Here is an 8,350-nt window from a genome sequence, read left to right as displayed (position 1 = left end):
ATGGATTGGAAAGAGAAAAACACTCCTGAATTACAAAATAGGGAATGGCTTCAAGACCTTACTTTCATAGTACATATTACAGAGCATCTGAACTTGCTCAACACAAGAATGCAGGGGTGCAACCAAGTAGTGACAAAATACTATGACAACATTTGAACCTTTGAAATTAAGCTTTAGCTGTCAGATAAACAATTTACCTAGTATAATTTGGCACATTTTCCATCCTTGAAGTCACTATATGACTTTGTGCGATGATGCCACAGAAAGTTACTTGGGCAAAATTGCTGAACTGAGAAAGAAATTACAGGAATGATTCTATGACTTCAGAGACCAAGTTTGCAATTTTTGCCACACTATTTTGTCAGTATGCATGATATATCAGAAGAGCTTCAAATGAAACATATTGAACTGCAGTGTGACACTGTGAAAGTCGAGTTTTCCAATATTGTTGTTTCCAAGTTTTATCAATATCTTGGATCAAATTATCCCAAACAGAAGTATTTTGCATCAAGAATTCTCCATGTTTGGAAGCATGTAACTTGTGAACAAATATTATCCATCATAAATATCAGCAAATCTAAACTAAGTCCACAACTAAGTGACATGCACCTAAACTCGATACCCAAGATAGCCCAGTCACTTGCTCCAAATGATGAAGCACTGGTTCAAACTAAGGCCTGGTCTACACTATGATTTTAGGTCAAATTTAGCAGCATTACCTCAATTTAACCCTGGACCCGTTCACACGACAAAGCCCCCTTTTTTTTTTCTTAAAGGGCTCTTTAAATTGATTTCTTTACTTCACCACTGACAAGGGGATTAGCACTGAAATCTGCCTTGCTGGGTTGAATTTGGGGTACTGTGGACGCAATTCAATGCTATTGGCCTAGGGGAACTATCCCAGAGTGCTCCATTGTGACCGCTCTGGACAGCGCTGTCACCTCAAATGCACTGGCCAGGTAGACAGGAAAAGGCCTACAAACTTTTGAATTTCATTTCTTGTTTTGCCAGCATGGCGAGCTGATCAGCACAGGTGACCATGCAGAGCTCATCAGCAGACGTGACCATGGAGTCCCAGAATCGGAAAAGAGCTCCAGCATAGTCTGAAAGGGAGGTACAGGATCTGATGATGAAATGCTAAGGGAAACTAGAGCTGCTATCAAAATTAAGGACCCAATAATAGTGGAGGATTTCAATTATCCCCATATTGACTGGGAACATTTCATGTCAGGACGAAATGCAGAGATAAAATTTCTCGATACTTTAAATGACTGCTTCATGGAGCAGCTGGTACGGGAACCCACAAGGGGAGAGGCAACTCTAGATTTAATCCTGAGTGGAGTGCAGGAGCTGGTCCAAGAGGTAACTATAGCAGGACCACTTGGAAATAGTGACCATAGTACAATAGCATTCAACATCCCTGTGGGGGGAAGAATACCTCAACAGCCCAACACTGTGGCATTTAATTTCAAAAGAGGGAACTATACAAAAATGAGGGGGTTAGTTAAACAAAAGTTAAAAGGTACAGTGACTAAAGTGAAATACCTGGAATCTGCATGGGTGCTTTTTAAAGACACCATAATAGAGGCCCAACTTCCATGTATACTCCAAATTAAGAAACACAGTAAAAGAACTAAAAAAGAGCCACCGTGGCTTAACAACCATGTAAAAGAAGCAATGAGAGATAAAGACTTCCCTTAAAAAGTGGAAGTCAAATCCTAGTGAGGCAAACAGAAAGGAGCACAAACACTGCCAGCTTAAGCGCAAGACTGTAATAAGAAAGCCAAAGAGAAGTTTGAAGAACGGCTAGCCAAAAACTCCAAAGGTAATAACAAAATGTTTTTTAAGTACATTAGAAGCAGGAAGCCTGCTAAACAACCAGTGAGGCCCCTTGATGATCAAAATACAGAAGGAGCGCTTAAAGACGATAAAGTCATTGCTGAGTAACAAAATGGATTCTTTGCTTCAGTCTTCATGGCTGAGGATGTTAGGGAGATTCCCAAACCTGAGCCGGCTTTTGTAGGTGACAAATCTGAGGAACTGTCACAGATTGAAGTGTCACTAGAGGAGGTTTAAGAATTAATTGATAAACTCAACAATAACAAGTCACCGGGACCAGATGGCGTTCACCCAAGAGTTCTGAAAGAACTCAAATTTGAAGTTGTGGAACTATTAACTAAGGTTTGTAAACCTTTAAAGGTTTAAGGTTTAAATCGGCTTCGGTACCCAATGACTGGAAGTTAGCTAATGTAACGCCAATATTTAAAAAGGCCTCTAGAGGTGATCTCGGCAATTACAGACCGGTAAGTCTAACGTCACTACCGGGCAAATTAGTCGAAACAATAGTTAAGAATAAAATTGTCAGACACATAGAAAAACATAAACTGTTCAGCAATAGTCAACATGGTTTCTGTAAAGGGAAATCGTGTCTTACTAATCTATTATAGTTCATTGAAGGAGTCAACAAACATGTGGACAAGGGGGATCCAGTGGACATGGTGTACTTAGATTTCCAGAAAGCCTTTGACAAGGTCCCTCACCAAAGGCTCTTACGTAAATTAATCTGTCATGGGATAAAAGGGAAGGTCCTTTCATGGATTGAGAACTAGTTAAAAGACAGGGAACAAAGGGTAGGAATTAATGGTAAATTCTCAGAATGGAGAGGGGTAACTAGTGGTGTTCCCCAAGGATCAGTCCTAGACCAATCCTATTCAATGTATTCATAAATGATCTGGAGAAAGGGGTAAGCAGTGAGGTGGCAAAGTTTGCAGATGATACCAAATTACTCAAGATAGGTAAGACCAAAGCAGATTGTGAAGAACTTCAAAAAGATCTCACAAAACTAAGTGATTGGGCAACAAAATGGCAAATGAAATTTAATGTGGATAAATGTAAAGTAATGCACATTGGAAAAAATAACCCCAACTATACATACAATATGATGGGGGCTAATTTAGCTACAACGAGTCAGGAAAAAGATCTTGGCGTCATCGTGGATAGTTCTCTGAAGATGTCCACGCAGGGCACAGAGGCGGTCAAAAAAGGAAACAAGATGTTAGGAATCATTAAAAAGGGGATAGAGAATAAGACTGAGAATATATTATTGCCCTTATATAAATCCATGGTACGCCCACATCTGGAATACTGTGTACAGACGTGGTCTCCTCACCTCAGAAAAGATATTCTAGCTCTAGAAAAGGTTCAGAAAAGGGCAACTAAAATAATTAGGGGTTTGGAGAGGGTCCCATACGAGGAAAGATTAAAGAGGCTAGGCCTCTTCAGCTTGGAAAAGAGGAGGCTAAGGGGGGATATGATAGAGGTATATAAAATCATGAGTGATGTGGAGAAAGTGGATAAGGAACAGTTATTTACTTATTCCCATAATACAAGAACTCGGGGTCACCAAATGAAATTAATAGGTAGCAGGTTTAAAACAAATAAAAGGACGTTCTTCTTCACACAGCGCACAGTCAACTTGTGAAACTCCTTACCTGAGAGGTTGTGAAGGCTGGGACTATAACAATGTTTAAAAGGGAACTGGATAAATTCATGGTGGCTAAGTCCATAAATGGCTATTAGCCAGGAAGGGTAAAGAATGGTGTCCCTAGCCTCTGTTTGTCAGAGGGTGGAGATGGATGGCAGGAGAGAGATCACTTGATCATAGCCTGTTCGGTCCACTCCCTCTGGGGCACCTGGCATTGGCCACTGTCGGTAGACAGATACTGGGCTAGATGGACCTTTGGTCTGACCCGGTATGGCCATTCTTATGTTCTTATGATCACTGTATGGGGAGACGAATCCGTGCTAGCTGAACTCCAAATTAAGGAGCTCAGGCAAGCCTACCAAAAAACCAGAGAGGCAAATGGCCGCTTTGGGTCACAGCCCCAAACATGTCACTTCTATGATGAGCTGCATGCCATTCTAGGGGGTGCACCCACCAGTACCCCAACCCTGTGCTTTGATTCCATCAATGGAGTAGGATGCAACATGGAAGCGGGTTTTGGGGATGAAGAAGATAGCTCAGAGCAAGGAAGACGAGAAACCAGTTTCCCCAACAGCCAGGATCTGTTTCTCACCCTGGACCTGGAGCCAGTAACCCCCGAACCCACCCAAGGCTGCCTCCCGGACCTGCCAGTCAGAGAAGGGACCTCTGGTGAGTGTATCTTCGTAAATATTAGACATGGTTTAAAAGCAAGAGTGTTTAATGATTAATTTTACCTGGCATTCGTGGCCAGTACAGCTACTGGAAAAGTCTTTTAATGTGTCTGAGGATGGAGTGGAAATCCTCCAGAGATATCTCCATAAAGCTCTCCTGGATGTACTCCCAAAGCCTTTGCAAAAGGTTTTTGGGGAAGGCAGCCTTATTCCATCCTCCATGGTAGGACACTTTACCACACCAGGCCAGCAGCACGTAGTTGGGAATCTTTTGAGAACAAAGCATTGCAGCGTATGGGCCTGGTGTTTGCTGGCATTCAGACAACATCCGTTCTTTCTCTCTCTGTGTTATCCTCAGGAGAATGATATCATTCATGGTCACCTGATTGAAATAGGATGGTTTTATTAAGCGAACATTCAGAGGAGCCCGTTCCTGCTAGGTTGTTTGCCTGTGGCTGAACAGAAATTTTCCCTGCTGTTAGCCATGTGATCTGAGGAGGTGTGAAGCCATCAAAATGCGACCTTGTAACGAAAGCACATGTGCTATGTAATGTTAACAGCAAGGTTTACCGTGAACGAGTGTACCCATTGTTCTATAAAATGTCTTTTTAACTACCACTTTCCCTTTTTTTCCCTCTACCAACTGCATGTGTTTCTCCTTCCCAGAGGCTAGCGAAGATTAGAAGGCGAAAAAAACACACTCGGGATGAAATGTTCTCTGAGCTCATGCTGTCCTCCCACACTGACAGAGCACAGCGGAATGCGTGGATGCAGACAATGTCAGAGTGCAGGAAAGCACAATATGAACACGAGGAGAGGTGGCGGGCTGAAGAGAGTAAGTGGCGGGCTGAAGATGATAGGTGGCATCAGCTTGCTGATAGAAGGCAAGAGTCAATGCTCAGGCTGCTAGATCATCAAACTCATATGCTCCAATGTATGGTTGAACTGCAGGAAAGGCAGCACGAGCACTGACTGCCGCTACAACCCCTGTGTAACCAACTGCCCTCTTCCCAAAGTTCCATAGCCTCCTCATCCAAACTCCCAAGAACGCGGTAGGGGGGCCTCTGGCAACCTAGCCACTCCACCCCAGAGGATTACCCAAGCAACAAAAGGCTGGCATTCAATAAGTTTTAAAGATTTTAAGTTTTAAAGTGCAGTGTGGCCTTGTCCTGCCCTCCTCCCCCACCCCTCCCGGCTACCTTGGCAGTTACTCTCTATTTGTGTGATGAATTAATAAAGAATGCATGAATGTGAAGCAACAATGACTTTATTGCCTCTGCAAGCGGTGATCGAAGGGGGGAGAGGAGGATGGTTAGCTTATTGGGAAGTAGAGTGAACCAAGGGAGTTGGGGGTTCATCAAGGAGAAACAAACAGAACTTTCACATCGTAGCCTGGCCAGTCATGAAACTGGTTTTCAAAGCTTCTCTGATTTGCACCGCACTCTCCTGTACTCTTCTAACAGCCCTGGTGTCTGGCTGTGAGTGATCAGCAGCCAGGCTATTTGCCTCAACCTCCCATTCCACCATAAACCTCTCCCCCTTACTCTCACAGATATTGTGGAATGCACAGCAAGCAGTAATAACAATGGGAATATTGGTTTCACTGAGGTCTATCCGAGTCAGTAAACTGCGCCAGTGCACGTTTAAACATCTAAATGCACATTCTACCACCATTCTGCACTTGCTCAGCCTATAGTTGAACAGCTCCTGATTACTGTTCAGGCTGCCTGTGTACGGCTTCATGAGCCATGGCATTAAGGGGTAGACTGGATCCCCAAGGATAACTATAGACATTTCAACATCCCCAATGGTTATTTTCTGGTCTGGGAAGAAAGTCCCTTCCTGCAGCTTTTGAAACAGACCACAGTTCCTGAAGACACGAGCGTCATGTATTTTTCCCGGCCATCCCATGTTGATGGTGGTGAAAATCCCTTGTGATCCACCAGTGCTTTGCAGCACCATTGAGAAGTACCCCTTTCGGTTTGTGTCCTCACTGGCTTGGTGCTCCGGTGCCAAGATAGGGATATGGATTCCGTCTATCGCTCCACCACAGTTAGGGAATCCCATTGCAGCAAAGCCATCCACTATGACCTGCAGATTTCCCAGAGTCACAACCTTTCATAGCAGCAGCTTAGTGATTGCTTTGGCTACTTGCATCACAGCAGCTCCCACAGTAGATTTTCCCATTCCAAATTGATGCCCAACTGACCAGTAGCTGTCTGGCGTTGCAAGTTTCCAGAGGGCTATCGCCACTCGCTTCTCAGCTGTGAGGGCTGCTCTCATCTTTGTATTTTGGCCCTTCAAGGTAGGGGAAAGCAAGTCACAAAGTTCCAGGAAAGTGCCCTTATGCATGCAAAAGTTTTGCAGCCACTGGGAATTGTCCCAGACCTGCAACACTATGCGATCCCACCAGTCTGTGCTTATTTCCCGGGCCCAGAATCGGTGTTCCAAGGTGTGAACCTGCCCCATTAACACCATGATGTGCACATTGCCAAGGCCCGTACTTTGTGAGAAGTCTATGTCCATGTCCTCATCACTCTCGTCACCACACTGCCGTTGCCTCCTCGCCTGGTTTTGCTTTGGCAGGTTCTGGTTCTGCATATACTGCAGGATTATGCACGTGGTATTTACAGTGCTCATAATTGCCCCGCTGATCTGAGTGGGCTCCATGTTCCCAGTGCTATGGCGTCTGCACTGAAAAAAGGTGCGAGAGGATTGTCTGCCGTTGCTGTGATGGAGGGAGGGGCAACTGACGACATGGCTTACAGGGAATTAAAATCAACAAAGGGGGTGGCTTTGCATCAAGGAGAAACACAAACAACTGTCACACAGAATGGCCCCCTCAAGGACTGAACTCAAAACCCTGGGTTTAGCAGGCCTTTGATTTCACGGAGGGAGGGGGAGCAAAAGAATACAAAACAAATCGGATCTATTTCTTGTTTTGATCCACTCCATCTTTTACATCTTAGGCTGGCAGCAGATGGTGCAGTACGACTGCTAGCCATTGTCATCTCCTGGCTGCTTTTCAGAAGACGGTGCAGTATGACTGCTAGCCATCATCATCTCCTGGGTACTCGGCAGAAGATGGGAATGACCTTGGCTGAGTTACTCCCAGTCTGCCCACGTGCCCCTGACCGACCTCACCGAGGTCAGCTAAAAGAGCACCCAGGAGTATGACGACGACTGATACCAGTCATAATGCACCATCTGCTGCCAAAAAGCAATGAGCTGTTGCTGTGTAGCAATGCAGTCCCACGTCTTCCAGCACCCAGGAGACATACGGTGATGGTGAGCTGAGTGGGCTCCACGCTTGCCATGGTATGGCGTCTGCACTGGTAACCCAGGAAAAAAGGCATGAAACGATTGCCATTGTTTCATGGAGGGAGAGAGGGAGAGGGGAGCCTGACGACATGTGCTCAGAACCACCCACAACACTGTTTTTGCCCCATCAGGCATTGGGTTCTCAACCTAGAATTCCAATGGGCGGCGGAGACTGCGGGAACTGTGGGATAGCTACCCACAGCTACCCACAGTGCAATGCTCCAGAAGTCGATGCTGGCCTCAGTACTGTGGATGCAGTCTGCTGACTTAATGCACTTAGAGCATTTTGTGTGGGGACACACACAATAGACTGTATAAAAATGATTTCTAAAAAAATGATGTCTATAAATTCGACCTAATTTCGTAGTGTAGACATACCCTAAGACATGTCAGATACTGGGGAGTGGCAGTATCACTAAAATCTAAATTAAATGTGAGTGATCACCAAGATAGTTTATCTTTATCTATTTCTATTTTAATAACTTTTGCTGAATGTGGCCTACTCCAAGCAGCAGAGTATCTGTTCAGACCTGCCATATGAAATGAGTTTGGCTCTCCTAATGTAGAGTGTCTGATAGACTTTAGCTGTGATGCAGGAAATGTGTCCAAATGGAGGTTTTGACCTTCTTTATAACAGGAAATGTGAGCTTTTCTTGATTCGTCTTCTACATGATTAATGCCACACTGAGGGGATCAAGATTATTATAGATGTAAATGGTACTGCTACTGCAATAGTTAAGTTTGCACTGCCACTTACATTTTCAGTCACTTTTCACTTAGCAAGGGGAAAAAAAACCCTACATTCCAATCAAACACCCTATGGACAAGTTTGAAGCTGGAAGGAATTTCTCTCCAAAAGTTTGGGAAAACGTGT

The sequence above is a fragment of the Gopherus flavomarginatus genome, chromosome 2, assembly GCF_025201925.1.
Source record: "Gopherus flavomarginatus isolate rGopFla2 chromosome 2, rGopFla2.mat.asm, whole genome shotgun sequence".
NCBI classification, from domain to species: Eukaryota; Metazoa; Chordata; order Testudines; family Testudinidae; genus Gopherus; species Gopherus flavomarginatus.
The sequence above is the reverse complement of the archived record's forward strand: the minus strand, read 5'-3'. Positions refer to the sequence as shown.